The sequence below is a fragment of the Puma concolor genome, chromosome D4, assembly GCF_028749965.1.
Source record: "Puma concolor isolate L17-30 chromosome D4, mPumCon1.1.hap2, whole genome shotgun sequence".
NCBI lineage: Eukaryota > Metazoa > Chordata > Mammalia > Carnivora > Felidae > Puma > Puma concolor.
In genome coordinates, this window is record NC_141679.1 from 20,435,002 (window position 1) to 20,447,048 (window position 12,047).

The following is a 12,047-nucleotide window of genomic DNA, read 5'->3' on the forward strand; positions in this document are numbered from 1 at the left end:
AAAGCTAAAAGTGCATTGTATTCACATGATGGCGAGCCTTTGCCGGAATTTACTAGAATTAGGTACTTTAACCTCCCTAAATTAAGTTCTGTCTCTCCACTTCCCTCCCTCCGGTAAGACTTCTCTGCAAGATATTCAATACCTGAGCTTTTGTAATGAGCAACCAGCGACCTGGGGGCTTGTGGATGATATCCAGAAGATACCCGTAATAGCAGTTCATGGAGAGTTATAGATGCATTTTTAAAAGAATTAATGACTAGGCTCTTGAGTTGTTTGATAGTCCAGCTAATGAAAGGAGGGAATAATATGGACATATTGGAAAATTATTTACATTTCCTGCTGATTGGACACAAAAGAGGGTCATTGTCAAAGATAACATGAAAGCCATAATCTGCCACTGGACCAAAGACAGCTGATTTGTTAGCAGCTGTCCATAAATCCAAGAATATTTAAGATGAGTCACTGCAGAGGGAGTCTTGAAAAGCTTTGCATTCCTACAAACCGTACGTGAAAGACACTTGATAGTTTCCCCCAAAGTGGCCACAATTCTGAGCACAGTAGAAGATGTGACGATAACAAATGGTGGAGCTGAAAGAAACCTTTGTAAAATGGCAACAAAAAACCCACATTTTGGTCACCTTTGCTGGAGAAAGGACTGAATTTTATTTTCTCTCTAGAAAATACCACAATTTTGTGGGGCACCTGGGTGGCTCAGTTGGTTGAGCATCTTACCCGACTTCCGCTCAGGCCACAATCTCACGGTTTATGAGTTTGAGCTCTGCACTGGGCTCTGTGCTGACAGCTCAGAGCCTGGAGCCTGCTTCAGATTCTGTCTCTCTCTCTCTCTCTCTCTCTCTCCTTGTCTCTCTCTCTCTCTCCCCCTCCCCCACTCACTCTCTGTCTCTCAAAACTAAATAAACATTAAAAAAATTAAAAAAAATAAAAATATTACCATTTTGTTGTCCTATAAAGAGACGAAGTACATACAAACAAAAATAGCAAACTGTTATAGAGGCAGGCCAGTTAATTTAATAAGAATAAATAAGTTTTCTGGATCTCCTGAAGTTCTTAACAATTATCGGTGTTTAAAAATTTGTCAGTTATTGTACTTTATTTGCCTGCTATTCTAAATGAACAGTCATTTTTCAACCAAATTTTACATTTGCCATTTTGTATTCTTAAAGAAGGACTTCAAAAGCTTCAAAGCTTCAAGTCCTGCTACACGTGGTGATGTCCCCAATAATTGGAATGACTGGAAAGTCTAGGTGCCTCACATGGGATGTTCCCAGCATGTTAACATATTGACATTTTCACAATAAAAGGGAAAAGGGCCTTTTCACAATACAAGGAAAAGCTCTAGGAATTCGCGAAGAAGTTAAGAAAAAGTGAAAAAATAGACACACTTTCCCTTATTGCGAAAGTGGCTGGTTTTGTGTCATCCAGAACCCATTATGTTTTCCCAAGTTAAGCATCCTGGGGAGGCTGTAGGTGCAGATGAAAAAGCTGAAGACAATCCCATCTGGGTCACCACCCTCCCACTGTCCCAGCTCACAAAAAAAAAAAAAAAAGTTGATGAAGATGGTTACCCTTTGATCATATTTTGGATTTTGGTGAAATTGGTCTCTGTTAAATACAGTGTTACCTAGGGCTAATGTCTCAAAGGAGAAAACAGAGGCTCAGAATATAAAGGAAGAATGAAATTCTAAGTGTCCATGCGTGAGGTTTCTAAGAACAGTTAACTGGGCTAGAATTGTATTAATATCACTGTTGTTTGGGATAGGGCACTCATTATGATGCTTCATAGCTTTTCAGTCCTCTGCCCCACTCCCACCTGCCCCATAAACCCAATTATTTTCAGTGCATGATTATGTTGTATGTGAGCTTTCTCCAGGACCTATTTATGACAATAAAGCAGAAACACCTGTGTTTATACCTTGCCTATTTGTAAAGGATTTGGAGTAGCTTCTAAGATAAGCATGATGTAAAGCAAGGAACGGGGCTTAAAAGAGGAGCAGTCATCTGATGCGAGCAGAGTGTAGAAATGTTATAAACAACAAATATAAGACAATGACAAAAAAAATTGTCCCCAAAGGAAGATGTGCTGATAAATAAAACTGGGCACTGCTTTGACGCTTCCTGGCACCCAAGATAGAAAGGAAAAACACATCTTAATGGCATTTTCATTTTGGGATGAAATGGATCACAGAAATTCAAAAGTTGAGACCCATTTGGAGAAAATATTTCCACGCTGTGTGGGGCTCAGAGCAAGTACTCACAAAATGTGGGTGGAAGAAATACAGACTTTGCAGTCAGATAACCTGGTTTTCATCCAAGGTGATAACAAGCTCATCTACTTGTTAGTGTTCTGACCTTGAACATGTTATTTACTTCTTTGAACTTGGTTTCATTGGCGACAGGGGGATAATAATAGCAACTATCTGAGAAGCACACAGTAAGTACCTAATGATGTTATATTTTAATATTATTATTTTACAAAAGCTGTGGAAATGTAGCTGAGATGTATAGATTATTATATACCATTTTAGGAAAATAAGGGACATAACATTGGATTTCTGGTTCAAGGAAAGCATTTCGGTGGACACTTTGATTTCTGACTAAAGGTCCAGCCCGTGACAATTACCCATGAAAAAATGTCTCTCCCTGGGCAGATGCTAGGAGAGATCTCTTTTCTGAATGCTTTGAAATTTGGTCACGGACTCATGAAAATAGACGTTGTGCGCAAGATCCTGGCCCTGAGGTTTACCGCACGCGGTCTGTGGTTGAGGTGCAGCTGGACTGTCAGGGCCCGTGAAGGGGGGCTGTCAGGTCTCTTACTACAGGTCCCTGCTGGAACTCTCTGGGCCAGCTTGCCAGAGAAGTGTCCGGCTTGCCCACCTCTCCTTCCGCCTGTGACTGAGGTCACTGTGCTTGTGTTCAGGAGACTCTTCGGGTTTGAGCAACCTGGTTAAATCTGCCCACTCCTCCACGGTAGATAATCATCAGCCTTTCGAAGTTTTGAGTTACTGTGCAGCAGGAGGACAGCAGGTGCCAGACAGGAGCGAGCTGCCCTGTGAGACCCTGTACCTCCAGCACTTTGAGCTTTGGGTTTCACCTTGCCCCTGCACATTAGGACAACGGTGTGGTGAGCAGCGTGTCTGCCCCCACCCGCTGTGGAGCCGGGGAGGCTAGAGCATGTTGCTGGTATCACAGAGCCATTTAAAGGCTGTGACTGTTGTTGCTATCTCTGTAAAAATGGACTGGATATTGCCTTTTAGACTGAAGGAGGGGAACGGAACCTACCAGATTTTATGTCTGTTTTATATCAGCTTTCAACCTTAAACAACTATATTAAGTGCTCTTTGGGTTAGACTGAAATGCTTGAAGAACCTCATTATCGTGTTTAATTATCGTGGCATTTCGTAAAAGGAGAAAGAGGAGTCTGGCTGGGAGAATCCTGCCCTCTGAGTGCTGATGGTGCTGGTTTGGATTTCAGTAACCACTAGAAGGTGCATTTTGCATTTCTTGCAGATATACTTTGCAAGAGAGGAAACTGGGAAAGGACAGGGAGGGGGAAAACACGCCACCGATCTGTTTTCTTTTTTGAAATTGTAAATTACATAAAAAAAAAGAAATAGAAACATGAATAGACAAAGACTTTGTTTATTTATTGCCAGGAGAGACCCATTAGGATGCTGCACTGTGTTTCCATGGCATTGTGGAGACATAAACAGAAAACACGGACTAATGCATTCAGTTAGGCACAGATTTTAAAGTCTAATGTGCAATCTAAATATATATCACATATATTCTTGCTATTTATTTATCTATTGTATATCCAGCAGCGAAGGGAGAGACTGCCTAACTAATGGGAGGCTGTGATCCGTTTGTAAATGTGCCGACATGTTCAAGCCTCTATTTGTGATGTGTCTGTGGCTTCTCTGTGCTCTTTGTTACCTTGCAGTCCCATCTTGCTTACCTTTGCCTCTTAACTAGAGTACAGCAAAGGCAAAAAGCCTTAATTCACCTTCCAGTCAGGTAACCTACCAGAGGGAAGGGAGTTGGGATAAGTGTGTGTGAATCACTGTGAGTGATGAGGACACAGCAAATTGGAGAGCCCATGCTCTCTTGACAAGCAACAATTCTCGACAAGCATAAATGGAGGTTTATTTCATAAGATCTGACAAATTTTCAAGAGAATCTGTAAATCTGCATTTTACTGATGGGCAAATTTTCGAGAGAATCTATAAATCTGCATTGTTACTTGAAATCTCCTGATTAAAGAAATTAGCATATTTGTTGGCCAAACGCAACAGAGCAGGAAGGGTACCAGGGCTGCCGGTTTATGACATCTGATTTGTGATAACAACTTCACTGTGGTTGTTGCTGTTGTTTTCTAAAGGCAAAGAGCCTTCACCCCTTCGGTGACGCGCACTGCACATTGCAGTCATGCGATCGCATCAGTACCACAGGATAGCCCACAATCCAGGGCTTTGACTCCTATTCGGTGCTCCTTCCTAGTCGTCTTGGTTCATTCTTGCCCATTGATTCTTTAGAAAGTTCAGCTGGCTTTTCCTTGGAGAATAGCATCAAGGTAGAAGGGAATTGAAAAGCACAAACCCAAAGTAGAGAATAACGTGACACTCTTCCAAAGAGCTCCTCAGTGAGAGAACAACTTATCAGAAGAGAAGAGTAATTTCCTTCTTTTGGGATCATGGTTACAAATAGGATGAATGGCACTCAACAAAGAATTCATTATCAGGGCGCCTGGGTGGCTTAGTCGGTTGAGGGTCCGACTTCGGCTCAGGTCATGATCTCGCGGTTCGTGAGTTCAAGCCCCGCATCGGGCTCTGTGCTGACAGCATGGAGCCTGGAACCTGCTTCAAATTCTGTGTCTCCCTTTCTCTCTGCTCCTCCCCTGCTCATGCTCTGTCTCTTTCTCTCCTTCAAAAATAAAAAATAAACATTAAAAAAAAAAAAGAATTCATTATCAAGTCACTTAACCCTAGAACCAGAAAATAGGTTCAGGGAATGCTGCTTATAATTATTATTCGTTTGCATGAAATCACTTGGTATCATTTGGGTCTCCTCCCGCCCTCCAACACACCCCTTAATCACAGGGATTGTCTCCTGAGAATCAGGGGAATCACCTCTTGTCTGAGGTGTCTGTCTTTAGGTGTTAAGGAGTAGATGGACTTAAATTCTTTGCTGTATTGTAAGCAAATCTGGCATATCTTCACCTTTTTTTCCTAAACCCAGGTGTGAAGTACTTTTTTTTTTTTTTTTTTTAAGGACAGTGTGGTTTGACTCAGACTAGCTGTGAAATAGAGTGTTAAGTCTTCAAAGATAGCAGTATGAAGCCATGTTGTCTGGAAACAAGAAATTAAAAAGATTATTTTGGAGATAGTATATTTACTCTGTAAAAATACGGGGCGCCTGGGTGGCTCAGTCGGTTGAGCGTCCTACTTCGCTCAGGTCACGATCTCACGGTCCGTGAGTTCGAGCCCCGCATCGGGCTCTGTGCTGACAGCTCAGAGCCTGGAGCCTGCTTCAGATTCTGTGTCTCCCTCTCTCTCTGGCCCTCCCCCCATTCATGCTCTGTCTCTCTCTGTCTCAAAAATAAATAAATGTTAAAAAAAAAAATTAAAAAAAAATAAAAATGAATTTTTTGGAAAATATCTAAACCAATGAAATCATTAGCTTGAAGAATATCAAGAGCCTTCTATTGTATTGGTGTATAACTGGTATATAATGAGTTGTGGTTTCATTCTCTTGTACTTGGTTTGCCTGACATGTTGCAACCGTGATGTGGGAACCACTCTTTTGGGCCACCTCCCTTTGTTTCATTGACTTTGGTTTCCATGGGCTCATGCTTACGTTCTGACTGGGAACCACTTATTCTTCTTAGGTATTTTCTTGTCTTTTGATTCTCAGAGGTCCATTAAGTAGGAAACACCCTATTACAGCTGCAAAGCGAGTGTGCTTCTTACCCCCTAGCCTGTCACAAAGAGGGTCTGGTTTTCTGTGAAGACGATCCCCTTGCTACCCATATCACAGTGTGCTCGGATTACCTGCCAAGTGCTTGCTGTATAAATTATAGCTGCCTGGTGGGAGCTTTAATTCACATGCTTGATGTTTTAAAAAAAAAATATTTTCAAGGTTGAACTCCATAAATCCAAGTTTTTTGACTGGGTTATGTCTGCTCTCATTTTTCCTTTTCTTCTTCTCGTGTTTAGAATTAAATCTTCTTTTGTGGGAAAGGGAAGAAGATGCAGGAACTCCATGAGAAAGAATACTGTGTTTGAGGAAACTCAATAAATGCTTGAGTTAGCATCGACTGGAAAATAATATGTTATAGGCTAGTATTTACTTATTCACATGAGGCAACCCTTCTAAACCTTTCATACCTTGAGGGCAACTTTGGCCCTCAGGATGGCCTTTTGTTTTGTACATTCAAATGCACGCATGCACCGGCATATAAAATTTGGTTGCAGACCACCTTGGGACTTGGCGTCACTTAGAAACTGAAAAAATGACGGGTGTTTACTTGGTATCTGGTTTTAAGTTTGGCAGAATCTTAATTCCTTCACTGAGTTTTCTTGCCATGCCTTTCCTCTTCTCATAGCAACTAAACACAGATTGAATTTCCAGATTAAATAACTGACATCCTGGGGATTGACGGAAGGGGAAGTTGATCTACAGAACTGATGATTGAAGACTGACACGGACACCGTGAAAATGCCATAACAGGTCTAGAGCCATGCTTGGAATTGGACTGGGGAGCAAAAGTTTGCTAATAAGTAGTTTTGAGGAGAGGATAAGAGAGACAAAGTGTGAGGTTGAGTGATTAGTGAAGTGAGATTAGAAGTAGATCCTTTGCTGATGATGGTTGTGATGCCACTAAATGCTCTGTTGTAAATTACTTTCTTTGGAAAGAGTGTCTTGTAGTTGAAGACCCATTCTTTGCTGCTGGAGGAGATATATATGTTAGAGGTCAAAAGGCTGGGCAGCTGAGAACTTGCTCTGCATAACAGAGGGAGGAAGCCCTTGAGGTTTCTAAGGGAATGGAAGGGCAAGGAAATACCAAGGGGGTCTGGGGAATGGAAAGAGAGTGAGGCTGGCCCGGGCTCAGTGAAAGGCAGAAAAAGAGACAGCTGAATGGCCAGGAGAAACCAGACCAATTTCTGATGTGCCTGAAATGGATTTTGTAGACTTCATTCTCGGTAATGTGCTGTAAAACCTTTCATTTGCCATGTTTTTGGTAATTCTCCATTGTTCGTGAATGCTTTGGGTGCATATGGGTTACTTTTGCAACCTGGGAGAGGGTGCGGAGATTGACATTAAGGTCAAAGGCCAAAGTAGAGTCTGTAAGCAGGAAGAAGCCTGTGTGGATTGGGAGGCTAGTGGAAGTACCAGTCACAACCCCAACAACAATGATGGTGACGGAGCTAGTTGTAGGCGTTATTTATTGAAGGTCTGCTATATTCTGCTACCTCACATACATCATCCTGTTAATTTAATTTTCATGACAACGCTGCAACTTTTGGCTCCCTGTTTTATCCCTGTCTTCACCCGGCCCTGTGGATTGTTCTGAATCCTTCACATAGTCCCAGGAGAAAGAGAATCCTCTTTCCTGAGCTCTGGGTTGCCTATTGTTGGCATTTCCTTCTAAACAATGACAGTGGCACAGATCTGACACTTGAACATAAATTTATTACCCGGCACTGACTAAACACTGTCAGTTGAGTAGTTACAGGTAAATGGCATATAAAACCCTCTCCTGGATGTATATGCTCGAGTTAACCTCTTTATAGATACCTCATTTTCTTCCCTTGTATAAGATTCACAGATTTCTTCTAGATTCTTTCCCAGGTGGAGCTAAGTAGACTCTGGTGCCACCCCTAATTATGGCTTATTTCATTTCATGTGGTGCCTCATTATAATGCAATTATCATACATCAGAGGCATCTTGCCAGGGCACCTGGGTATTGGAGTATGTTCAGTACAGATTAAACCAAGAACATGAACTTGACTGGGTCTCATCTGTCTTTGCTCTTGGTTACTCTCCCTCTGGAGGTAAAAGAATACAAACTGTCCCTAAGCTTTCCTGTTTTCTCTCTTTATTTTGTCTTCTTCCCTGACCCTCCCCCTGCCATCCATTACCATCCCTACCCCCAAGGACATGCTGTCCTGCAAAGTTTCTCATGAATAATCTCTCCTCCCAAACCATAGATTCTCCTCTAATCGATACTTTCCTGTGATTCAATGATACGAAGAGGTAATACCATTCCCTGTTTCACAGATGAGATTTAGGGGGGTAAAGTAAGCCATTCAAGGTCACACAGCTCGGAAGAGAAAGAGCTAGAATTTCAACATGGAACTGTCTGGCTCCCAAGAACAGCCCCTTTCTTTCCCATTCTGGCTCTCTTTACTGGTAACCCTCTCCTGGACAATTTGAGGGCATGGATTGAGCAAACTATTCAGTATCATGAAGGTTTGCAACGTCTATTTATGTTTTTTCCCTGAGCTGTTTTTTTTTCTCTTTTTTTCAGTTGAAATTTTTCTTTTTAAGTTTATTTATTTATTTTTGAGAGGGAAGGAGGGAGAGAGAGAGAGGGGGAGGGAGTCAGCCAGCAGGAAAGGTGGCAGAGAGAAAGGGAGAGAGAGAATCCCATGCAGGCTCCATGCTGACAGCACGGAGCCTGATGCAGGGGCTCCATCCCATGAGCTGTGTGGTCATGACCTGAGCCAAAATCAAGAGTCAGATGCTTCCTGAAACTTTTTTTTAAATTAAAAATACAAAATCACCATTTAGGTTTCAGATAGTTCTGGTATAAGTTACAGTGATATTAAAGTTTTGAAATAATGCTTACATTATTATTTTAAGTGAGACTTCAAGGGCAACACACTTTCCGTGCATCTCTCCAAAGTTCAAGTACAGACTTTCCCCCACCAAACTTAACAGTAGAAGGGAAAAAAGAAAATCTTGCTCAACAAGAAAAGCATGTAAAATACCTTCAGCACAGGAAACACCTTTTATTTTGCTCTAAGAATAACTCCAGAACATCAAGCATTAAAAAACAACAGTGACAATAAATCTTTACAAATGCATTTCTCCCCACACTGACAATCGTCGAGAATATACTTTGCTCCATTACACTGTGTTATCAGAGACAGTGTAAATGATGTTAAGTATACCCGTGTGCCCTCCATCCCAGGAACCACACGAGGCTGCCTTTGCCACGTAGAATCTGCTTGTTTTCTTACCTTGCGAGTTGCCCTGGGATTTTTTTTTTCTTTATGATACACTGGCTGCAAATCTCATTTTTTTTTTTAAACTTTGCATTCTGAAAATGTTCAAACCTACACAAGTGTAGAGAGAATTTTTTAATTAACCCTCATGTATCCACTTCACATCAACCATTATTAACTCATGGCCCATCCTGTTTCTTCTAGTTCTGTTGCTCCCTAGGTGCATTTTTCTTTGCGGGGAGAGGTGTTTAGCGGAATATAAAGCCAACGCCAGACATATTATCGTGTGTAAATCTGAGTCTCCTTTTAAGTATCTCTAAGTCAATTCCAATTTTTCCAAATTGTTTTTATATGCAGTAGACATGCAAGTTATTGCTTTTCCCATTCTAGGAAATGATTGAGGGACCTACAGATGCAATGAGGATGCTATTTGGGGCTGTGTCTCTCTCCCTCCAGATGTCAATAGAAGTCCCATTTTGAAGTAGGAGGACCCATAAGTGGTAGTGACTAATGGCCTGGCCCTGTGCTGTCTGTTCTTCCTAACACTGGCGTCTTCTCAACCATCTTCCCTGGTACCCAGTAGGGATCTGTTTCCCAGACAAAGGAGTATGTGATGATAATGGATTGAAGTTGTTTCTATGAAACTCATGAATTTTTCATGTAATTTAAATACAGATTGGGCTGGCAGGGACATGGTTCACTGAGAAACACTTTCATGCTGAGTCTAGGCATTGTGTCCTCAAAAGGCTTGCCTCTCCTATGGAGATGTGAGGAAGGAAAAATATGAAAAGAAAAATCCAACTTTGTCCTGCAGACCTGGCTTCGTGGCTCCACTTGACCTCAAAGCTCTGCAGTCAGGGCAGAGGATAAAGGCATTTTACACTCAGGGTTTCAGCCACCTTGACTCTTGTCCACATCACATGACTCTGCACTCCTAAAAATGAGGCTTCATTTAGCTAGATGCATTTGCGTGTTTATTCCTCTCCGTGTCTCACTATTCAAAGAAGGTATGTAGGAGATTATTAGGGCTTGGACAAAATCAAGGCATATAGTAGGCATTCAGAGCACACTTCTTAATGATTCGTTCACTCCTTTATTCACTTCGTGGTTCTAGGCCTTTTTTGGCATTTTGGGGGGATACTGCAGTTAAAAAGACCCAGTCTCAGTCTGCATGAAATTTGTACCATAATGGAGGAGATAGACAAGAGGTACACAAATAAATAGCAATAGTTGTGTTAAGTGATCCGGAGCAAATGAAGGGGGGTACAGGTAGCACCTGATTGGAGAGCAGAGGGTAGCTACTTCAGATCAGAGGATCCATCAGTCAGGAGTGGCAGGGTCAGCTCTACCCACGCTGTGGTCTGGGATCCCCAGCCCTATCTGGAAACTTTGTAGAAATCCAGATTCCAAAGATCTACTAGAAGTTTGATCTAAAGCAACATGATCTACTGAATAATTATCTCTGGAGAAGAACACTCCAGGTGATTTTTCCTGCATGAAAATTTGGGCTAGGGTATGCGGTGATCGCCAGCACCTAGACCTAAAAGCAGATTCCTGTGGCATGCCCAGAATGGGTCAGGAGGGGGCTCTGCTTCCAGTCTTTCAGGGGCCCAGGCTGCAGGAGTTGCCACTGTCTCAAACACGTTACCGGTTGTCATGAGGAACATGAGAAAGCTCCTGGGTGTGCACACATGCACATGTGTGTATGTGTCTTGTAATTAGATGCTCCAGTCAGGAAGCGACCCGTATCACTTTTGTGCACAACCACTTGGCAAGCACTGGGCCCTGGCTGCACCCAACCCCAAGGGGCGCAGGAAGGACAGTCCTACCTTGTGCCCAGAGAAGCAGCAGCACAGGGGAGCAGGAAAAGCTGGCCTGGGGTGACATCAGGAGAGTTGACTTGATGGATGAGCAGGAGCCAGCCTTGTGAAGAGCGTTCCAGAAGCAGATAACAGCAAGGACAAAGGCCACAAATCAGAAATAAGTAACTGTCTGCTCTTTGCTAATATTCAGAGATAGAAAGAAGTGGGGGTAAAAGCTGGTTGACGCCAGGAGCCCAGAGTAGTGGTGCGTTATTTCTGCGCCCTTACTAATGACTGCAGAGGCTAGCACCAAAAGTGACATTGCATACCTTTGAGTCATCAGTGTTCCAGGTCTGGTTGGGCACGGTCTCCTTCGAGACTAGTGTGATTTAGGCAACTGGTACCACAGAGTAGAAAGTGCATGGCCCTCAGTTCCTGTCCTTGCTCTGCCACTTGGGAAATTTATTTAAGCTCTTTGACATCCTCTACAACTTGGGGGTTAGAATACCTTGCTTTTAGGGTTCTTACACAGATGTAATGAGATAAGAATCTAAGGGGCTTTTCTGTGACAAATTGTGGCATTTGTGTCTAATAGACACAAAAGATGCTCCTCTTTGTATCTAACAGTAGCCACAAAAGATACTAAATAATGTTACTGATTTAGGGTAGAATAGAATCATTACATCTTGGGAATTGAAAGAGATCTTTGAAGTCTCTTAATACATTATCCCATTCAATTCAGAAATCCCCAGAAACTTCCTGCCAGTTGGTCATATAATCCTGCTTGAAATTTTAGTGACAGAAACTGCTCTCTTTTTGAGAAAGTACTTTTCAATCCAGAATTGTATTTTCAGAGGGCCAGTTCATTGCTGTGGTTAATTTATGCCCAGGAAAAATGTGTTCTGCAGTCAAAGAAGTTGGCAAGGTTCTGGGTTCAACAAATTAATACAGGTTTCTTTATTATACACAACTTTTAGAGCTTTTCTTATTTTCATG

General features: G+C 42.2%; 1 long non-coding RNA gene across 1 annotated transcript; it reads right to left on the reverse strand.

The window, feature by feature from the left end:
* Positions 1 to 3,644: 3,644 nt before the first annotated feature.
* On the reverse strand, positions 3,645 to 11,244 carry LOC147574748 (uncharacterized). The gene is made up of 2 exons (XR_015243286.1): positions 11,079 to 11,244; positions 3,645 to 4,941 (listed from the first exon to the last, which is right to left on the reverse strand). It is a non-coding gene; the product is annotated as an uncharacterized LOC147574748 (long non-coding RNA).
* Between the last annotated feature and the right edge of the window lie 803 nt (positions 11,245 to 12,047).